This window comes from Bidens hawaiensis, unplaced genomic scaffold (assembly GCF_021521415.1).
Source record: "Bidens hawaiensis isolate Kalapana, Puna unplaced genomic scaffold, B.hawaiensis_p1.1 tig00015921_1, whole genome shotgun sequence".
Classification (NCBI taxonomy): Eukaryota; Viridiplantae; Streptophyta; class Magnoliopsida; order Asterales; family Asteraceae; genus Bidens; species Bidens hawaiensis.
Genome location: NW_027492429.1, coordinates 26,733 through 51,401, shown reverse-complemented (window position 1 = coordinate 51,401; position 24,669 = coordinate 26,733).

Here is a 24,669-nt window from a genome sequence, read left to right as displayed (position 1 = left end):
GAGTTTTTAACCTTTTGTACACTTCACACTTTTCACAAGATTTAGGTTCATCCGCTTTGTTTTCAACTTTGAACCCCAACAATGATTCTAAAACCAAATCTTCGTCATATTCTGAATCACCATCATAATCGAATTTTGGAGTGTTTTCAATTTCTGCTAATGACGGTTCTTTGGTGTTTCCACTATTTGCAGCAATTTTATCATTATTTTGAAAAGACAATTCACAATCTTTTATCTTCTCAATAAATTAAGAGAGCTTGTATGTGTTGAGGTCATATTGAATTACTATAACGAATGTACCCCAAACTACAGGTCACGTCTCAACTAGTGTATTGGCCAACCTGTCAATGTAGTCTAACTCTCGTATCTCAATCATGGCATGCTTCATTTCTTTCATATGCTCGCAATATCTATTGATTAACGAGTCAAACGATTCTTTAATCATTATATCAAAATTAACAAATTCATTTTTCAATGTTTGCCTTTTGTTTCTTCTCAAAACATTATTTTCATTAAACGAATTTGAACAATCAATTTTCTTCAAAATTGCACGTGAATCGATAAAAATATGGCGTGTAACACTTAAACGTATGACCAACAACTTATACGGAGAATTTCACTTATGCCAATACGTGGAAACTTGTAAATGTGTAAACTTATACGTAGAAATCAAACATCATCATTCCATGCGTTCGTATATGTGACACTCCGTAAATAAAATCGTTTTCCGTACATTTATTTAAACATGATTTCTTTACTTTAATTCCCTCTAGTTTGTCAAGTATAATCACAACGAGTCTAACGTGGCGCACGGGCATGATACATTGCATTTAAGTAATTTTAGAAATTACTCGAACTTTCGTATTTTATCCAACGGATACGAACGTTGGTGATAAACTACTTAAACGACTCGAAATATTTTTAACGAACCTATAAGGCTTAATTTTTATAGTATATTTTATAACTATTTTTATAAAATATCAAGTGAAGAATATCAAACAAGTTACGAGATTCTATTATTTGTTTTAGAAATTGTACGTACTGGAATATAAACGTACGAACGTATAAGGTAAATGCGAAAATCTATTCTCCATTTAATACCATCTAATTACCTAGTCTTATTTCTAATCATTTAGAATGAACATCTAAACACATCTAATTAAGTTATTAGGCCATGTACTAATTGATTAGAATTAACCTAAAACTAGCAAATATATGTGTAGAATGATGGTTTATTTAAAAAGTAAATGTTCATCAAAACTATGAACACGAACTCACGCCCACTATGAATTTAGTTCCAAACAAACAACTACATATATACAAGCTTTATACATACACAATTATTTGTTTGTTCCAGACGCAAAACCCATGAGATTTGTATCATAAATAAATATCTAGCATAGGCACAAGTACTTCCATCATTTAGACTGAGGGGTGTGGGGCTCCAGTGGGGGCTCCAGCGACTGAGGGGTGTGGGGGCTCCAGCGGGGCTAAGAACCAATAATATTATGACGTGTGGCAGAGAGAGAAACTGGATAAAGGGGGCGTTGGAGCCCCTGGTCCCTGGTGTGGAGGGGCTCCAGCAAAATTTTTTTAAAAAACACACATTAATAAAAAAACACATTAATATTTAAAAATAAAATAAAAATTAAAGTACTAAAAAGAAACATTCTTCTTATTCTTCGGCTTGGTCTTCTTCGATCAACCTCTTTCGGATACGTTCCTTTTGCTTTTCCATTAGCATTTGATCGATCGGATGGAGGTTACTGAAGTCTCTAGTAAGAAAGTCCAAATCTCTCATTCGAGTTTTTTCCTTTTTGTCATAAGAGACCACCTCCATGGTTTTGTTGAATTTATTGAGGGATTCAACAAGATTGGCGATGTTTACGGCTTCCCCCTCAGCCGGTTTTTTCCCCTTGGCGTCCCTTCCCAATGGCCGCCTCCTCGGTGGTGAAAACGTTTCCTCCTCCGCAATGTTTAGGTCGAATCTAACGCGGCAATCCGACCCGGTTGAAGTGCTATACACTCCAGACGAACTAGTTTTAGTCCGTTTCAGCCCTACTTCCGCATCAAAGTCCGGCGCCACCAGCTCAACCCACTTGGAACACTTTTTCAACCTGTCCCACAACTTTAAATCGTCCCACATCTTCACCACCCCGTACCTCCGCAAACACTCCTGCTTCCACTCTTCGACCGTGAAATTGTAAACCGCCAAGTCATCACTGCCACTTGGTCTCATACGACCGCTGTTCCTGTTGAAAAGATTAGTAAACGAGCCGACAAATTTTCTGATTTCGGACCACCGACCCGAAATCATATCAGCGTTCCGCTCTATACTCCCAACGAGCATGTGGAACGTCTCCCTAAACTTTGTCCAAAAAATCTTTCTCTGTTGGTAGTCGGCTGCAAAATGAATAAATAAATTAGATTTCCATTTAACTTTTTTTATTAAAAATCTAAAATAAAAACATTAAAACAATTACTGCAATGCCGATCCTCAGAAATGACTATCCAAGCCCGACACAAGACTTCCTTCTCATCCGATGACCACGGAGTGGTTTTCCGTTTCGTCCTCGGAGTCGGAGCCGGTTCCGACCCGTCCGTTGCAACTGGTTTTTTCCGGTGGACGCGTCTTTTAGGTTCCGGAGCTTCACCTTGTGATTCTTGTGTCTCCGGAACAACAAAGTTAGGAGACGGTTGTGTGTTGGATGGTTGAAAGCCGGATGATTCTTGCGGCTCCGAATAAAACATCGGTTGGTGCGGTGAGAAACCCATAAACGTGTTCAATGAATCGTCGTCAAGATAATCTGAATCAAGGTTTGGGAACCAATTTTCAACCATTTTTTTTAAAAAAAAGTTGAGAAGATGAATTGATTTTGGGTGAAGGTTTGAAGTTTTGGTATAAAAATGGGTGAAATGGAGTATAGTTTATATAGAAAATATATTTTTTTTTAATTTATTAATGAGCCAACGGCTCTTTTTATGGGCCCTCCTCTCTCTCTTCTCCCGCTACCATGCTCACGCCTCCCTCTAGCCTCCCTCTAGCGCCCCTGGTGGTGTGGTGTTAGCGCCTGGGGGCACGAGCGGAGGGGCTCTAGCGCCCCCGCTGAAACCCCCACACCCCAGTCTTATTAGCAAAACTTGCAAGTAATGATCACCCTACCACCAAACCTCCCATTTTTTCTTCCTGTCTTTGAAATCATGCATCTGACAACCCCATGTCACATTTCAACCAAAGATAACCATCAAATGTCTTCATCCATCAATTGTTATATTATAAACACCCATGCATAATAAGTTCTATCTAGACTAACAAACAAGTATAGTTGTGCAAACCAACAATATCAAACATAAAGTCTTTATACAAAACTTCCTGGCTCTCTTTCTCTCCCTTCTTGCAACGTACACATCCCCAAGCACTAGAACACTAGAACTTACAATCACTTTCGTTCTCCTTGTTGCACCATTCTCCCAAACCACCTTCTCTCCTTCACGGCTATAACCCCACTCCGCCACTTAAGGCCACCATTTAACCACCCCCTTCACAACCCAACACCAACACCACAACCCACCACCACCAGAACACCATCGGCCACCACCGCATTCCACCCGCACCATAGAACCGTCACAACCGTAACACCTTTGAAACTCCACCGCAACCCGCCATTGCCATAGGAGACCACTTCCGAGAAGTTAAACGAGCTTAACGACGGGAAACAAGCTCAAGACTTTTTAATCTTTATCTACAACCCTACTCCTAAAACTAAGTGAGCTAAATTCCTCTAAACATGTATTTATATTTTATATTTGTGTTTATGCTAGTTTCAACACCCAACTAAAAATCCACCCGCTTAACATGCTAAAGAAAACTTATGCTCATGAACATAAACTTATTATGTTTGAAAACACTTAACAGACTTGGAAGGGTTAAAAGCATGCTTAAATGTGATTTTTACACATTACAAAGTTGGTTAAGGTGGCTAAGAACTAATTAGTGTTATATTTTTAAGATGTATTTATACATGGATATTGGTTAAAAAGATGATTCTACATGCATGGTATTTTTATGGATAAATAAGGATATAAAAGAGTCATGAATGGTGTTTTATAAAGATAAACAAGTAAAAATGTGATGTTAGTCTAAGACTCAAATTAGTGAAATGTAAAACATAGCTTAGTAATTTTGGTGGGAAGTATGGTATTAATTCGGAAAACTTTATATAAATCTTGACACCAAAATTATGGAGTTATAAAAGTTTACAATGTAAAAATCTGATCAAAAGTGTGCATACGGGTTTATGACAAAAATCAACGCATTTTGTAATTCTGAGTAAACAAAATATATTTTTTGGATGAGATTTCAATTATATAGATATATGAACCTTAAATATGATATTTAATAAAACTATAAATTTTTACGTATGAAAAAGACAAATATTAAGTATTACTTTTAATAACGTCACATTGTGTGTAAAAATAATAGTTTTTACATAAATATATATTTTGGTGAAATATATATGTGTTTGACGTAAAAATAATAATTTTTATATGTTAAACAACCGAAATGGTATATAAAGTTGGTTTTGAAAACTAAGAACGAAAATATAAATATATTATGTTTTACTAAACAAATTAATCGTAACTATAAGAAACATTATGTAGAAATAAATATATACTTTTAATATATATTTACTTATTACTCGTTCGAGCGAATTGTTTGTATTTAGGCAGGTGACAAATAATGAAACTGACGCTAATATGAAGTGCACGCTTAATATTTATATACTTATATAAATACTTATTTTCAAAAAGATATAAAACTTGTCACCAATGGGTCGAAAAAAACTAACGTATGAACAGTTATTTACGAAATAAGCGAAACGCTCGGTTTGTGAAAGCAGCCGACACCTTAAACGAAACGATCGGTTGGTGAAAGCAACTGACACCTCAAGCGAAACGATCGGTTGGTGAAAGCAACCGACACCTCAAGCGAAATGATCGGTTGGTGAAACCAACCGACACAACAAAAGAAATGACCGGTTGGTGAAAGCAACCGGCACGAACGAGCTAACGAAACTACTAGTTGGGTGAAAGCGACTAGCATAAACCGACTTGCGAGTTGATAACGAACTAACTGACCTTACTCGTTTAGGACGTGTGAAGGCAGCGGACCTCGGGTCTAAACTGAAATTGCTAGCGAACTAAACACTGAACTCATAAGGTGAGTTTCACTACCCCCTTTTTACGGTTTTACTGTTTTATTTATCCGGGGGTGGAAAACATACACAACTGTTTTTATATACGATAATTAGAAACAAAACACACAATCCTTATGCGAACATGAGTTGAACTATGTAGTGCTATAAGTCCCTTGCTTGCATGCTATAACCATTAGCTAAGTGAGTTAGCCACAGGAATATACGAATAGTACTATTGACGTTGACATTTCCCCCTACTGTTAGGTTAGTCGCGCTAACCTCCGATATTGCATCGAAACAGGGTGCGTATATTCCATCCGTGAGATTTGAACAGGGCAAAAAGGATATAAGTCGTGGTTTGGTTATAGGCTCAGGGTTCGTCATATTAATTCGTAGATTTAGCTAGTCTACTAAGGATCATCGTATTTGTTTCAATAGATTATCGTATACTTATTTGTGAACTGATTGAACTTGTGAACTGATACAAACTTTTATGAATAACGCGATTTCATATCGAGTCTCAAAACCTGTGAACTCACCAACCATTGTGTTGACTTTTTAAACGTATGTTTTTCAGGGAATTAGCAACGCTCATAAGGAATCATGAAGACGGGACCTCAATATATAATTAGGATGCCATTTTGGAGGATTTTGGTTGTATAGCCCTATCAATATTTAGGGTTATATACGAGAAATCTCCCAATTGTTTTCAACAAATTTTAAGTTATAATTTGTAAACGGTTCATAATACTATTGGTATCCTAATACATGCTTGTTGGCGATAATCATATGCTTACGGTATACATGACGTCACTCGCCCGTACTTCCGCCTTGGCGAGGTGTGACAGATTGGTATCAGAGCCATTGGTTATAGCGAACTAGAGGGTCTAGTCTATAACTAGTGACTCACAAACTGTTCACATTGCATGCATACACATTTTCACAATATATATATACTACTTTGTACGGATAATGTTGTCGCATGGATTTCGTCCTACTCAACCACTCACAATGCGTTTAATGACACTATAAAAATCAGTCTCCTAATCGTTATCATTTCATGAGTTGTGACGCGCTAGTCTTCGATATCGCATTAACCACCTATCCCAACAACTATTGGAACCCGCACCCGAGTGGTCACTCTATACGGTATTCTTAACTACTGAGGAGTCAGGATGACTCGACAACCTCAATGTACTATTATGGAATGAGAACCGGTAACTCCAATAATGGGAGTCCCTAATTGATATTGCTACCGTAAAGTACGTCTCACGAGACTACGATTTAGAGCTTGCAAATCAGGTACACGACCATATGGTGCGTCTAGAATATGTGAAGGCGTATATCACACGAGGAAGCTTCTTGCCAATTTCTATTTGAAATCTTACGCGACGATGTAGAGTCTAACATTCATGAAGTGGAGTAAACTCAGGTGAATAAAAGACTACTCATTATTCATATTGAACCATTCATGTAACATCGTCTTTCTAGTCATTATGTCTTACATAACTTCGGTCCATATTAACAAATCTTTTATTGTTCATGACAAAGTTTAGCATCTAATAATGCAACTAAATAGACACTTCGGTTCCCTTTAATTAGAAGCTCGAATAAGGAAGACGCTTGGATGACAATGTAGAGCAGATTATCATTACGGGTGCACACGTAATCATAATGTGCAATGCATGAGAATCCTGGTGAATGCTATGGCTCGAGCAATGTTTAGATTAGTCTAAATTCGTAAGTTTGTTAATCAGGAATCGATCTCTAAGTAAAAGGAATGTTCGTTAGGGTAATGGTGACGACGCCCTACAATAGCTTGATCTATCGTCTTTTACTTGAAATGTTATTCACTCCAGTTATCATGGATGCCCAAAAGTCGGCACCATCAGCAACATAACTTGCCACGTACTCTGTTAAGATTATTCTTCGATTTTCGGGTCTCTACGCTCAAGTCGCTGTCGAAAATCATTCGTGGAGTATGATTATTCTGTGAAGTAACAGTAAAGAATTTTTCTCTCATAACATGTTCCTCTGATATTTGTAATGTGTGTTTCCTATTGTGGCACATGTCAATTAGTGACTCCACTACCTCACTCCATTTGACGAGTATGAAAGATTTATAGTAATCTTACTCTAAAATTAACCATACTCGACTTCTATGTGGCCAACGCGTGGTATGATACGGTACAAGAGAAATTTTCTCATTAGGAATGCAAATGAAATCTCATGCTTTCATGTAAAACATTTCGCGCACACGTCCTGGTGGTTATATAATTGTTGGAACTATCCGGGCAAGCAGAATCCCTGCCAACATCTTCGGCATAGCTTTGTAATATGCCTAACGACTCGAATGTACTTTGCCTTTATTGGAGCTTTTTATCAGGTGGAGAAATGTCTACTACAACCCTGTTGTTTCCATCGGCCTACGCATTACAGTAAATCAATACTTTTTAAACACCTTCCTAGCATTATTGGTACTCCATGTTCCTTATGGTTATCGTTATCACTTCAACATTTTCTAATCACCGAATTAAAAATTGTTCACTCGGACAATATTTCGAATAACAACCATCGAGCAGTTGCTTCATTCGTCATGAGAATAAGATGTACACACCACATGTCGTCTTTATGAACGCCAGGTGGTTACAACTTATTTAGACAAGAACTAATTTCATCCCCTAGAAAATATCAAACACATTCATATCAAGTTCTTCTTCTATCTTACCCTATGATGATCATTAGGTATAAGTTCTTCTCAAAATCTAACCCCTGCTCACTTTAAAATTGAGCCTCATGTGACCCCAAAATTTGTAATCACCTAGATAAATATCCAGCCTTACTAAAGGTTTCAAACTATAACGACTTAAGAAACTCACTTTGAGATTTCATGACTAAGTTGTATGAATTGTGCTAACAAATTGATATCCTGACATTCACGTCGCGTGAACACCAAGGTTTGCAAAATTCCTATAAAGTCCATGTGTTTTTTTTAATGTGTTAATCGTTTCGACAACACTCAATAGATCATCAACAACCAAATACTTCATTTAACATGATGATAGACCCTTCATTTGTCAAGGATCGTCAAGCAAGTCGTTCCTTAAATTTTATTTTTATTTTTTATTTTTTATTTTTTTGAAAATGATTACATTATTTGATGCTGGTTAAATTCTTACGTAGCAGGCTCATCTATTATGACTTTTGAGTATAAATTTTTCTCAAAATTTTAATACTTTTTTTTATCTTACCCTGGTTATGCGTGGCGATTTATTTCTAATCATCCCCAAAACTTATCAGTAATGTTTATGAGTTAAATTAAAATCCTCTAAAACAAAACCATATGTTTAAACCTCTTGATTTCACACTAACTCACTAAGCGCCATTATTCTTAAACTCACGCCACATTTAAATCCACACTCATGTCTGATAACTTTCTTTTAAAAAGATGCATGTACCACAAGGTTTTTCAAATGAAAGAAAAAAATATATATTAAACCTATTTGGGTTGTTCAAGACTATCATATTTATGTTATTGTCTTTCAAACTTGAGCTTTCAAAACGCCATGTCAGTCATATGAGCAAATTTTTATAAAGCACTTTATAATTATTATTATTTTTTTTTGCTAGAATTCTTGGGTAACGTTTTTCGAGTTTTAATGATGACTATACTTATCAAACCTGATAGTGTTTATGTAGTTTTAGTAATAGGTATATAAAATTTTATAAGCGAGCTCTCCATAACATGAGCTGCATAGTTATTTTAAAAGTCATTCTGTAATATTTGGAACCTTCAAGAAACATATTAACAACCATATAATTTCGAAATCCTTTTGTCAGCTTGTTTCAAAACTAAATAAATGAATAAATAAAATAGCCACATCATATTATTCAATCTTCTTGAATATCCGAGTCTATTAAATTCCTCAACTAATCTTCGTTTAATTATAATTCTTTATAGACCTGGAGATTCGACAAAGCTCGTGTCCAACGGTTTCTTCATATTATTTGTACACCAACGTATTATGGGTTCACTTTACGAAAACCAATACAACGGTGCGACCTCTAGTCCGTCCTCGATCTTAACACAACATAATATTGAAAAATTCTTTTCTATAACTACCGAATTTCTAGTGCCCTCAAGCGAAACGATCAGTTGGTGAAAGCAACCGACACCTCAAGCGAAACGATCGGTTGGTGAAAACAACCGTCACAACAAAAGAAATGACCGGTTGGTGAAAGCAACCGGCACGAACGAGCTAACGAAACTACTAGTTGGGTGAAAGCGACTAGCATAAATCGACTTGCGAGTTGATAATGAACTAACTGACCTTACTCGTTTAGGACGTGTGAAGGCAGCGGACCTCGGGTCCAAAACTGAAATTGCTAGCGAACTAAACACTGAACTCATAAGGTGAGTTTCACTACCCCCTTTTTACGGTTTTACTGTTTTATTTATCCAGGGGTGGAAAACATACACAACTGTTTTTATATACGATAATTAGAAACAAAACACACAATCCTTATGCGAACATGAGTTGAACTATGTAGTGCTATAAGTCTCTTGCTTGCATACTATAACCATTAGCTAACGGAGTTAGCCATAGGAATATACGAATAGTAGTATTGACGTTGACATTTCCCCCTATTGTTAGGTTAGTCGCGCTAACCTCTGATATTGCATCGAAATAGGGTGCGTATATTCCATCTGTGAGATTTGAACAGGGCAAAAAGGATATAAGACGGGACCTCAATGCATAATTAGGATACCATTTTAGAGGATTTTGGTTGTATAGCCCTATCAATATTTAGGGTCATATACGAGAAATCTCCCAATTGTTTTCAACAAATTTTGTTTGAAAATAAGTTATAATTTGTAAACGGTTCATAATACTATTGGTATCCTAATAAATGCTTGTTGGCGATAATCATATGCTTACGGTATACATGACGTCACTCGCCCGTACTTCCGCCTTGGCGGGGTGTGACAGTATATGTCAACCTATGCGGAGAATTGTATATGTTTATCAACTTATATACCGCTGCATATATCATTCAAACAATATTCGTATACTTATACGTGAACATAACAACATATACGTGAATAGTTACACCAACTTATATGTCCTTGTACAAGCAAAGTAGCAGCAACGAACCTTATACGGATGAACTCTTTCAAGAATATTACACTAATTCCAACAAGCGGCACTTGAAAAATCAATTTATATGCAGTGACACGAAACCATGTGTAGATCAACAATCAGTTATCATATGCGGAACCAAGTAAACATAATAATCAATTACAAACATGTAAATAAATCTTGACCGGAATTTATACGTATAGACAATTCACTTATGCGGCCATCATGTAAATCACATCAGTGTGCAAGTCCACAAATCTAAACAATCAGTATGCGACATATAGTAGAAGTATAAGTCAACTCAATCAAGCCCTCCTTATTGACCAAATATATGCGACTCAACAAATCAGTCAACTTATGCGAAAGATAAAACCTAGCCGCCGCGTATTGATTGATTGATTAACAACTTATACGACCAATGATCATCTTCTACGGAAGAATGTTAATCAAAAGCTTATACGGCCAATTTAACAAAACTTATACGGAAGAATGTTCTGCCCAAAATCCATAATCTTGAGTTTCATTATCAGCTTGCATTATACAAATCCACTCGTGCAGAAGTTATAGTTATGTAACAACGAACAGAAATCTGAGTTGAATTTGATTTTCAATCGTAAACGAGTGAGTAATTGAAGAATTTAGAAACGGGTTTGACTTTGAATCTTGAAATCTTCAAACCGAAAGGAATTGATGTGTTTGATATATTAGTAAACACGAACCTATGCTTTGATATTAATTAAATAATAGTTCGTGAGACGGATCGAAATCACGTTATGTTTACTATACGATGCTTAATGGCGGAAACAAGAAGCAAAGGGATAAACACATAGCAACTCACACGAAGATTCACTAATATTCATATAACATGTAAGTACAAGTGATTTTCAAGAAATCTCTATGGATTACAAGATACGACATGAAAGCTCCTATTTAGACTAATATTCTATAGGCCATATAAGTTGGGTGTAGCGTATAAGACTTAAACGCTACGTATAAGCCTTATATGTCGTTTAACTAATCCAAGACCTAGAGATAGACAAAATTATCTAACAGTCTCCCCCTTGGATATTGCTTGGTCATGGTGTCTGAGTAGTAGACATTTATGATTCAACACACCCCCCTCGGATATTGCTTAGACTAACAAAGTCGATCTTCAAGTTATCTCCCCTTATCGTCTTGATAGTCTAACACACTCCTCGTTAAGTTTCCAGAATCGATATGTATAACTGATAATTTTCTGAACTTTTGGATTTGAAGGATATGTTATTTTCAATATCAACCTGATTGGATGAGTCCTTTTTCTTAACGATCCAATGATATAACTTTGAAGTGGAGCTTTTCACATAAGATTTCAACTTTTCAAACTTCTTTTCACTACAATATTTCTAATCAACAACCTCAACATTTGGCATCCTCGAAACATCTTTAACAGTATCGTGTTTTCTTCTACACATTTTTTTGGGGGACCCTTTGGAATATCTGATTGGACGTTTGAGCTTGTATTTTTAGATTTTGAATTTTGAAATTTTTTTTCATGTTTTCAGAAAATCTTTGTTTCCCGCATCGGATTTTTGAATGTAAACAAGCTTAGAACTATTCTTGTACCAAGAAGATTTGTTAGTTCGTTTATGACTGTCTTTTGGAATAAAGAAATCTATATTGTGTTGATTTTGGTATTGGATTTATTTCTTGCTCTCAGATGTCGTACGATGTACAAATGCAACCTTATTAACTTGCTTACGCTTAAAAGTCTGTAATTCCTGTTTAAGGTGCAGCATTTTCGGCAATGAATTTGTTTATTGTTTTCTTATTTTGATCAATCTTCTCCAAATGTGCCTTTTTGCTTTTTTGAAGTTGATCATATGCTTCCTTAACTCGTTCAAGCTCTTTTAGTAACGAGTGAGTGTGAGTTTTTAACCTTTTGTACTCTTCACATTTTTCACAAGATTTAGCTTCCTCGGCTTTGTTTTCAACTTTGAACTCCAACAATGATTCTAAAACCAAATTTTCATCATATTCTGAGTCACCATCATAATCGAATTTCAGAGGGTTTTCAATTTCTGCTAATGACGGTTCTTCGGTTTGCACACTATTTAAAGCAATTTTATCATTCTTATGTAAAGACAATTCACAGTCTTTCATATTTTCGATGAATTGAGAGAGCTTGTATGTTTTGGGTCAGATTGAATTACTATAACGAATGTACACCAAACTTCAGGTTACGTCTCAACTAGTGTGTCGGCCAACCTGTCAATGTAGTCTAACTCTCGTTTCTTAATCTCGATATGTTTCATTTCTTTCATAAGCTCTCAATATCTGTTGATTAACGAGTCAAACGATTCTTTAATCATTATATCAAAATTAACAAATTCATTTTTCAATGTCTGCCTTTCGTTTCTTCTCAAAACATCTTTTTCATTAAACGAATTTGAACAATCAATTTTCTTCAAAATTGCACGTGAATCGAGAAAAATATGGCGTGTAACACTTAAACGTATGACCAACAACTTATACGGAGAATTTCACTTATGCCAATATGTGGAAACTTGTAAAAGTCTAAACTTATACGTAGCAATCAAACATCATCATTCCATGCGTCCGTATATGTCAACCTATGCGGAGAATTGTATATGTTTATCAACTTATATACCGCTGCATATATCAATCAAACAGTATTCGTATACTTATACGTGAACATAACAACATATACTTGAAAAGTAACACCAATTTAAACGTCTTTATACAAGCAAAGTAGCAGCAACGAACCTTATACGGATGAACTCTTTCAAGAATATAACACTAATTCCAACAAGCGGCACTTGAAAAATCAATTTATATGCAGTGACACGAAACCATGTGTAGATCAACAATCAATTATCATATGCGGAACCAAGTAAACGTAATAATCAATTACAAACATGTAAATAAAACTTGACCAGAATTTATACGTATAGACAAGTCAACTTATGCGGCCATCATGTAAATCACATCAGTTTGTAAGTCCACAAATCTAAACAATCAGTATGCGGTATATAGTAGAAGTATAAGTCAACTCAATCAAGCCGTCCTTATTGACCAAATATGTGCGACTCAACAAATCAGTCAACTTATGCGAAAGATAAAACCTAGCTGCCACGTATTGATTGATTGATTAACAACTTATACCACCAATGATCATCTTATACGGAAGAATGTCAATCAAAAGCTTATACGGCCAATTTAACAAAACTTAAACGAAAGAATGTTCTGCCTAAAATCCATAATCTTGAGTTTCATTATTAGCTTGAATTATACAAATCCACTAGTGCAGAAGTCATAGTCATGTAACAACGAACCGAAATCTGAGTTGAATTTGATTTTTAATCGTAAACGAGTGAGTAATTGAAGAATTTAGAAACGGGTTTGACTTTGAATCTTGAAATCTTAAAACCGAAATTAATTGATGTGTTTGATATATTAGTAAACACGAACCTATGCTTTGATATAAACTAATAGTTCGTGAGACGGATCGAAAGCACGTCATGTTTACTATACGATGCTTAATGGCGGAAACAAGAAGCAAAGGGATAAATACATAGCAACTCACACGAAGATTCACTAATATTCATATAACATGTAAGTACAAGTGATTTTCAAGAACTCTCTCTGGATTAAAAGATACGACATGAAAGCTCCTACTTATACTAATATTCTATTGGCCATATAAGTTGGGTGTAGAGTATAAGACTTATACGCTACGTATAAGTCTTATACGGCGTTTAACTAATCCAAGACCTAGCAATAGACAAAATTATATAACAGTCTCCCCCTTGGATATTGCTTGTTCATGGTGTCTGAGTAGTAGACATTTATGCTTCAACAGACCCCCCTCGGATATTGCTTAGACTAATAAAGTCGATCTTCAAGTCATCTCGCCTTATCGTCTTGATAGTATAACACACTCTTCCTTAGGTTTCAAGAATAGATATGTATAACTGATAATTTTCTGAACTTTTGGATTTGAAGGATCTGTTTTTTTCAACATCAACCTGATTGGGTGTGTCCTTTTTCTTAACGGTCCAATGATATAACTTTGAAGTGGATCTTTTCACATAAGATTTCAACTTTTCCAACTTCTTTTCATTACAATCTTTCTAATCAACAACCTCAACATTTGGCTTCCTCGAAACATCTTTAACAGTATCGTGTTTTCTTCTAAACATTTTTTTCGGGGGACCCTTTGGAATATCCATTGATAACTCGTTGTACCAAGCAAGCACCAAAAGACTCAAATTGGATTTGAGTAAAACTTTTCTTTGGCATTGTCGCCTTGGTCAAATAAACAAAGATCGCATTCATACACTTCAAAAGAATGGTCTTTTGAAATCAAGTGATGATTCATTTGATGAATTTGAATCTTGTTTATTGGGAAAGATGACCAAGGAGCCCTTTAGTGGAACTAATGAAAGGGTGAAAGACTTATTAGGTATCATACATTCGGATGTATGTGGTCCTTTTAGGACAATGACAAGGAATGGTGAAAGATACTTCATTACCTTTACCGACGATTATAGTCGTTATGGGTATGTGCTCTTGTTAAGACACAAAAATGAAGCCTTTGAAATGTTCAAAGTCTTCCAAAATGAAGTACAAAATCAACTCAACAAAAAAATCAAAGTACTTCGATCCGATATAGGAGGTGAATACCTCAATGATGCGTTTCTAGATCATCTATGGAGTTGTGGGATTGTCTCATAACTTACTACACCCGGAACACCACAACATAATGGTGTGTCTGAAAGGAGAAATCGAACTCTATTGGATATGGTTCGATCCATGATGGCTAGAAGCACATTACCTCTATCATTTTGGGGTTTTGCACTGATCTCTGCTGCCCGTATTTTAAATATGGCACCAACCAAGAAAGTGGAAATGACACCTTTTGAAATATGACATGGAAAGGTTCCATCATTATCATATCTAAGGGTATGGGGTTGTGAGGATTATGTTAAGATCTACACCCCTGATAAACTTGAAAGCCGTTCCGCTAATTGTATCTTTGTAAGGCTAAGTTCTTAGAAAGAACGTTCCTTAGGGAAGGAACTGAAAGAACTATGGAACTCGAGGAGGATCGAGAACCACAAGCCGATACACGTTTGGTTGACACTAGCGATCAACAAGAGGTTGTTGATGATGATCAAATGGTTGATCAAAACACACAAAACTGTTGGACTCGGTCTGCCCAAGACACATACAGTATTGATGTGGCTAGTGCGTTATGATCCAAGTCGGGTCATACCCAATAACAAGCTAGACAAACACCATAGATATTTGTTTAAAATGATGTGATCATAGTAAATAAATATCAACACTTGATTTTGGGAATTGGTTTCCTAAACAATTGCACTTGAAAGAATAATAAATTATATGGATAATTTATTTTAGAGAGATTAATTCATAATGTTATTTAATTGGTTAAATAACATCAAAGAGAGTAATATGTAAATATTGTTACTTGGATCTTGTAACATGTAGCATAATGTTACATGTAACAAATAAAATGTTCATGCAACAAACATGAAGGTTGTGTAACAGAATTTGAAATTCAAATTGTGGGTGGGACCCACTTGTAATCCCCCCTTTATGGGGAAACACACACACCCAACCACATGACATGCATTATTCCTTTTGTTGGTTTACATATCCAAGAACTCTCTCTCTCTCTCTCTCTCTAAGCTCTCTCTTTCATTTTGCAATACAACTCCTTGTTTTTCTCTCCATATTTTTGGCCAAAAGAACAAGGAAAGGAGGTGTTCATAATCAAGTGAAAATCCTAGCTAAAGTGGTGTCTTGTTAGTGGCTTGGTGTATACTAGCTTGAGGCATTCGGTTTTGAAGGCTTGCATTCACAAACAGTCATCTCCTTCATCTTTCTTGCATCTTGAAAGGTTGTATTACATAAACCCCCTATGGATGTTGTTTTTGTATGCATGCAAATTCGTATATGGATCCGGGGCTTGGGTTTTACATATAAAACGGGTTTTATATTAATCAAACATAACAAGATTTAAAACTTTATTATCCGCTGCGTTTTTCTTATAAATGGTTTTATATGGCTTTGATAATCTTGTTAAAACCCAACAATGGCATCAAGAGCCGCTTATACGGATACATGCATCAATAGATCTAAAAATTTTCGGGTTTTATGGTGTGGTTCACCATATGGCCGAAATTTTTGGGGCTTTTGGTTACCCCTTAGTCTCTTAATAGCTTCTTTAGCTGATTCATCAATAAAGAGGACCTCATCACTAGACTCAATTCTTTTGTGTTTCAAGGGTTGCAACTGGCCTTCAGGCCCAGCCACTTCCTTCCCCTTGATTTTCCTCTTTTCATCTTCAATATACTCAAGTTTGGATGGGCCTACTTCCCTCACCACTGTGGGTGGGAAGTCTTCAGAGAAATTATCAATTTCTTCAAATAGATCATTCAATTCATTATCCACCTCTTTCTCCTTAGATTTTACTTCATTATTTTCATAATTTATTTTTTCAGTTTTGTTAGTAAGGGCTATAGTGTCACCTGGGATCACCATTTTCTCAGTGACATTGTCAGCCTCAAGTTTTTTGTCAGTTTGCACCTCAGTCAAAACCTCATCCACCTCCTTCTCAGCCTCATCCACAAAAATGTTTTCAACCTTATTCACAACTTTTTCCTCATCATTCACATCATTCATATTCACCTCAATAACATCATTAACATTATTTTCTTCAACCACATCATCAGAAACATTTGCTTCATATCCACCATCATTTTCCTCCTCATTTCTCTCCTCTTCCTCCTCATCACTACCATACAACTTCCCAAAGATTTTAATACATCATCATCCTCAGCATCATCATATGACCAGGGTTTGAATTTTCAGAAGAGCCTGTTCCAGCTGGGATTCCAAGTCAGAGTTTGTCTTCCTTAAAGCTTTTTTTTTCTCTTCTTAAATCACAGTTTCAATCAGCACATTCATGTGTCTGTAAAGGAGTCTCAGTCTGGCATCAGGGGATGGTGTGTTTTTGGGCGAAATAGGAAATGGATCAGGAATTAGAGTTTTCTGAGTGTCCTGGGATGGGTTTTCTATGATATTTTCACTGGTTCTTGGTAAGGGGTTTCTGGTTTGAATTGTTGGTTTATGTGTATGTATGATCTGGGAAGTTGGTATATGGGGTTGGTTAGAGATTTGGGAATGTGTTGGTCATTGGTAAGGAGTGTTAGGTTGGTTTATGAGGTGGGCTAGAATGTATTATGGTATGTATGGTTCATGTTTAGGTTGGTCTTGGGTTTGGGTTTGGGTTTGTTTTGGTGGTGAAGTGGGTGGGGATGGAATGTATTATTCATCTGTTTGGTCATGGTGAGGTGGTGATTGGGTATGTAATGGGTGGTTATTGGTGTTGTGGTGAATGGGTGGTGTAGAAAAATGGTTCTCATCATTTGATGTCTCCCCCTGAACTTGTGTCATCACATCATCCACAACAGTATTCTTAACTTATTCATAACATTATCAACATTAACAATATCCTCTTATCTCCCAGCATCTTGTTCAACAACAAGATCATTTCCCATCTGTCCATCATCTCCTTCATCATTATTATCATCATTAGAATTTGATATGTCATCATCATCATCATCATCATCATCATCATTGTTACTACTATCTTCATCACTAGTCACCCTTGGTGACTCATGCACGACCATAATCTCCATATTATTATCAATAAGCCAAGGGACAATATCATACTCCACCTCCGGATTAAAGTGGCTTGTGGCACCCAACCTTGCAATTCTTCTAAAAATATTTGGGTCTTGAAGGACATGAGTATTGCCCAAAGTTGGAAGATCAGGGCAAAGAATATTAAAAATGATCTATAAGAATCTTCGATACATGAGAAATCTGTCTTCTTCCCTCTTCCTTAAGTTTACCACCAGGCCATCAAATATAAGTCTTGAAAATTTGAAAGGCCTATTATGTACAACAACAACTATAGCCGTAGAGATCTCTCTGCTCATGAGGGTCTAGGTACCCCTCCTTGGTGTAAACCCTTGAATTAGGTGATATAAAACAGGGAACATTCCCTTTTGGAACTGCCCTTTATGCACATTCCCTTGGTATACCATTGTTTCTTGGAAAATCCTCATCAATCGCAGGGTAGAAAAGGATAACTAAGCCTCTAAATTATCGTTCAATTGTAGACTTTCCAGGATCAAATGTTCTGTGATTTCAATTTCGTGACCAGCCACAGTGGCTTCAATTATCCGTCCATTCACATCATCCTCCAACTGTGCTGTAGTCTAGAAATCCAAGTGATGAATTCTGTAGATTATCGGGCTTTCGGTGAGAGAAAAGCATAGATTAGATCTAATAAGCTATTGAATCATCAGCTTCACCGGCCTATTCTCCTCAGTGACTTGGAGAAAGGCGCAAATGTTGTTCTTCTTTTCAAACGGGTACACAATTTCTGCACAATCACAAACAAAAAAAAATACATTCGAAACAAAGATTAGTCATTTAAGTTCACTACTTTATCATGTATCAAGCTAAATTTGAAGAAGAATTAAAATAATAATCTTTATGAACCTGTTCTTCGACAAATTTATAACCTACACAGAAAACAGAGATGTCAGTAAGCATGAAATTAAAACCCTAAACTCATACAATGTGTGTCGGAAATGATTCAGTTGACGCTTACCGAGTAAGAATTAGATGGATGACCAATTTACGTTATGAATTTGGAGCAACGATTGAGTTTCTGGGTTATGAGCAAGTGGAAAATAGTGCATGAGTGAAAGAGGGCAAAAGGTGAAATGAACATTTGTCTAAGTCCCCAGTTTATAGTGTATGCTGTGCACATTTGAAAGTGAGTTTTAAATTAATTTTGTCATTTGGTGCCAAAAACCCAACTTTAAATATTCCAGCATAAAGCTTGTTCAATAAAGTATATTATCCAAGCTTGCTCGTCCCATAGTTTGCTCAAGTATTTAAAGTAAATAGAAACAAAGTAAGTGAATAAAATGAAAGAATCTTACTCGAATATACAAGATTGCACGAGAAATTAATCACAAGTTAAATAATCAAGTATAAATGATCAAATAGGCAACCTTACTCGAGATCAATAAAGATCCCAAAATAGTAACTTAGTGATATTTCTAAATCTCAACCTAACTCGAATACCTTATCAATGCTAACCTTACTTGAATCTACTGAGAAAAGCAAAAACATGACATACTTTTAGAAATATACATTCAGGTATAATCCAAAGCAAAGTTTACTCGACAATACTTCAAAAGTGAAAAGTGTGCTATAGAAGACTTAATATATTAATTTTAATATACGAGTGTGCTTAAAGCATACAGTGTACTCGGAAAGTAAATCTTTCTTGAAAAATTCTGTAATATGCAAGTATGCTTGGAGAACACTTGAACTATTATATTAATATACAAGTGTGCTCTAAGCAAGAAGTTTGCTCGATAAACAAAGTTTACTCGAAAACACTTGCAATTTCAGACAAAGCATTCAGACTAAACAACATATAATAAAACCAATATTAAACAAGTATGCTTGAAATTTTACCAAGTTTACTCGATAGAGATAAAGAACTAGTAAATGGTCAAGATTGCTCGAACAATAGTCATTGATCAAATTCAATTCAAAGTCATAAAGTATGCTTGACAAACACGGATTTCAATTAAACATCCAAATGTACTCGAATCACGTATTTAAAGCATATTCAGACATTTATATAACATATTCATCAAGTGTGCTTGAATGAGATGACCTTCTAAACAACCAAGTTTACTTGAAAGTGCATAATCATCCAAATGTACTCTATAATACATGAATAATCTTTTTCAAAGCAAATAAATATCAAGTACGCTCGAATGAGTTAAACTTCAAATAAAAACACCTATGTTTACTCAAAAGTTTATAACATCAAAGTTTACTCGAAATAACATATGCAGACTTATTCAAATTGAAAATGCAACACTTTTTGAATTAAACTTTACATCAAACAGTTTTCTCATTAAAGTTCAAAGTTTAAGATCAAATGGTGCATAATTAGATCAAATTATAGTTTAATCCTTTCAAATCCATTTCTCTTTTATGAAAAGGCATCATATTGATTAAGTCACCTTTCAATACTTTATTCTCAGCATTATTATGACATAATAGGCAGATAGGTTAATAGCAGGTATTGACTTAGCATGAATTTCATTGCTTTGGTGATAAGCTTAAAGTTCAATTAGGTGCATAATACAAAAATGGATAACAGTTATTGCATTATAATGTTCCATATCTCTTCTCAAAGCTTATTTGGCTTTCTCTAGATCACCCAAATTTAACTTCAACCCCCTGATATTTGGTCAAAATATTTTATGACAGAACCTTTAAACATTCTTAATGAATTTTTCTTTTCAAAACATTTCAAACTTTGAGGTTTAAGGTTGGACTTACATGCCACGCATTTCGGACTTACAAGCCTTCCATTCAAGGTGTTTAGGACTTATAAAGATGCCCCACCTCTGTAGTTCTAGTTTAAACCCTCATGTTTGATTTCTTTAAAAATTTTGAACATTTATCAACTTTTTGGTTGATGTATAATCAATTTGCACAAATTTGATCTTTGTCATATTCATAAGATGTTTCAATTAGAGTAACCAATTACCAACAGGATCGTGTATGACTGGATAATCACTTTTCTGCCTATCATTCGAAGAGATTTATCTTGAAACATGCATATTTAACAATGCATCTCCACATTAAGCTTAGCATATTCATTATGTTTATATCACCTCAGTTTGTAAACATCATGGAAAGCAACCATACTTATTAATGACTGCACTAATAGTCCTTTTAGCCTATTAAATCCACGTGATTGGTATAAATAATCAATCTACTATCATTTCCCAAAGGTTGGATCAATTTTCATGGAAAAAATTTTAAGCATCTATAAAGCTTTTAACTGAATAATCTTAACATTTCTCAACACCATTAACTTGCTCAGCTTGTCAAAAATGAATTTATTTTTAAAACTTCTTTGAAAAACATTCATGTGAGCACACAAGTTTTATCACATAATTAAAGTTTTGACACAAGCAATTACTAACATATTGAAGAATAATTCAGATAATGAATGACATGCATTAGCACACTTAGACTCACATAAGGTAAAACTAAGACTAATTATGCCAATTTTATCCTATTTTAAGCAAATCATCATTTCAGATCATTCAACAACAACAAGATATCAGATAAGCATGCAGATGTAATAATCAAAGCATATGTAGACACATGTATCAAGAAATCATACTCAGTTATTGACCTAAGAAGCATTTAAAGCAAAGTCACTTATAGTTATTTAAAGCATATATCAGTTTGACCAAATTCACACATTCAAACATAAAACAAAACTTATTCACTCAAGACCTCTTAAGAGATAGTCAGTTAGCACATTGAGCACACATCATCAATAAGACTTCATCAAAGTTGATCATGCCTAAAGATTTTTATAGAAAGCGAAATCTTGTTTTATCTAGTGGCTTGGTAAACAGGTCTGCCAAGTTGTCACTAGTGTCAACTCTTTTCATTTCTATAACACCTTTCTCACCACAGAATCTGATAAAATGGTGTCTGATTTCAATATGCTTGGTCTTTTGTTGGGATGAGAAAATGGACTTAAGGAAGATTGGAATCTTCTCAACCTCCCTAAAAACGGCTAAGTATTGACATCGGGCACACTTGGACATCCGAACAAGCTTTTAGTTAAGCCTAGCAAGGTATTTTGCCTTCCGGTTAGAGTTATCTTCTTGAAGTCTTCCTTAATGATAATCCGAGCAGGGTTCACTTCGTCTAGCAAGGTATTCTTCAGGTCAAGCATGGTTTGCTTACTAGCATACTCTTGACTAAACCAAGCTATTAAAGCCAAGCAATTTGGAAGATCTAGCAAGATTTGAATAATAAACAGTAGCCCGAGCATGCTTTGGGAAAGTTATTCAAGATACATTCAAAGAACTTTTCCAAGCAAGGTTCAACTCCGAGAAAGCTATAGTTCTACCAGCACAAGTCAAACAGTGCTACTAGCATACTTTGGTTTGCTTAATAAGTTATTATTTGAGAAAGAGTTGAAAGGATTCATGAAGAATACTTTGCTCGTAGGATCATAATGAGCAAAGTTCGCTACGATCAGGAAGATTGAAGTCTGCTAGGTGAGTATTTTCTAAGGAAAATACTCCAAGTAAAGTCTACCCGGAGAACTGTTCACCAACACACTTCACGGTTGCTCGGTCTACTCGAAGAGGATAAAAGACACAAAGTCTACTTGAAGACCTATTTTACACTTAGTATATTTTGTATTATCATTTCTGAATATGTATTAATGATTGGGGTTTCTAGAAGGAATGACAGCTGTTAGGAGGCAGACCTATAAATAGAATGATCTAGGGCACGCCTCCTAACGGACATAGGACAGACACCTGAATTGATTGACAACGATTTGACGGCTGACATATTCTTACAGATATTCTGCTAGAATCATATATTTCCTTTCTTAGAACCTTAAAGATTTTCTTTTTGTAATAGACTTACTATTTATGGAAATCTATTGAGTGAATCTGTGTGTGTGTGTGTGTGTGTGTGTCTTTATTGGGTTCATCAAGCAACAACCAGTGTGTTATTGATTCCGCCTTTAATACACTATTATTCTTCTCCAATCTAGTCGCGTCGTTAACCTTCTTGTCAACACTCTAAGTGTGGGTTACGGCAAAGATGGATTGAGTGATCAATCGGGACCGACAAGTGGTACCAGAGCTGAGCTCAACTACCTTGGTGAAGAATAAGTTGTCGATTATTGAATGAATATGTTCAGTTTTAGGACAAAGGGTGACGTCTGAGTACTGTTCCATTGGAGAGTGACTTCAGTTTTTGTTCTTCTCTTCTTTACTCAGATATGCCTTGTTTTACGGTTTAAAAGTTTCTTTTTCCCTATAACTTGTTTATTGTTCATAATCTTGCTTTATTCGTACGAGATTCATCAGATCTGATAATCATATCTCAGGTATGATAATTTTTAGAAAAGTTTAAATTAATGTTTTAAGTCAATTTCTTTTAAGTCTTTGTGTTTGCTTTAAAATATTTTACAAAATGTCTGGTTACGAGGAGTAGGAGGTCTCCACAAACAAAATTCCTAGGCTCTATGGACTAGAAAATTATGTTAAGTGGAAAGTTCTCTTTGAGGCTGCTGTTTTCTATAATGATGTGAACATATGGAATTCCATCAAGAATGGACCATATGTACCTAAAACAGGAGCAAATGCAAACCAAGCCGTTGGTGTTAGAATGAAGAAAGTGGATGATCGAGCTCTTGCAATGATCAAATTGGGTATGTCTTGGGAAATTCTGACCAAGGTTGCACATCATACCACTGCCAAGGCTATGTATGATGCAATTCTTGAAATGTTTGAAGAGAATTCTGAGTTGAAGAAAATCAAAAAGGTAAGGCTCAAGCAACAGCTTGAAAGATTCAAATACAAAGAAGGTGAAAGGATGAAATCAATTCTTGAAAGATACTTGGCCGTTGTGAATGAACTAAAAACAATATGCTATGTGATGACAGATTCCGATTTAAGTACAAAGTTGTTGTCATCATTGCCAAAAGAATGGTATACAGCAAGCAAGTTCATAATTCAGAAACCGACTTTTGAACAGCTCAAGCTTGATGATGTAATCTGTTTCCTCCAAGCGGCTGAAATAGAAATGATAGAGAATGAGATGATAAAAGAAGAAAGACCATGTTTCCAAGTGACAAACACAAGTGCATTCATTTCTCCTATGGGAAGCTTAACCACCAAAAACCAACAGCAAATACCTATCATTGAAGAACCTACTAAACTTGGTAGTGATGCACCAAAGGAATTTGTTGGTGGTAGTTCAAGTAACCAAGGAAGCCAATCAAGGTTCAATGTCCAACTCATTGATGATAATGATTCAGCCTCCATGGCTAGTGGACATTTGCCTTATGTTGGAGGAAATGGTGGTCAAGTAAGTGAAACTCAAGCATTGTTTTCTATGTACACAGACTCCTACAATGCTTTTGTGTCAAAGAATATGCTTCACACAAGCATTGTTCAAGATTATTTAGAATAGATTGATGCCGATGATCTTGAAGATATGGACTTGAAATGGCAAGCTGCAATTCTGGCTCTTAGAAGCAAAACACTATATAATAGGACTGGTAGATCTATTCTATCAGGGCCTAATGAAAGAATTGGGTTTGATAAGTCAAATGCCATTTGTTATAACTACCAAAAACC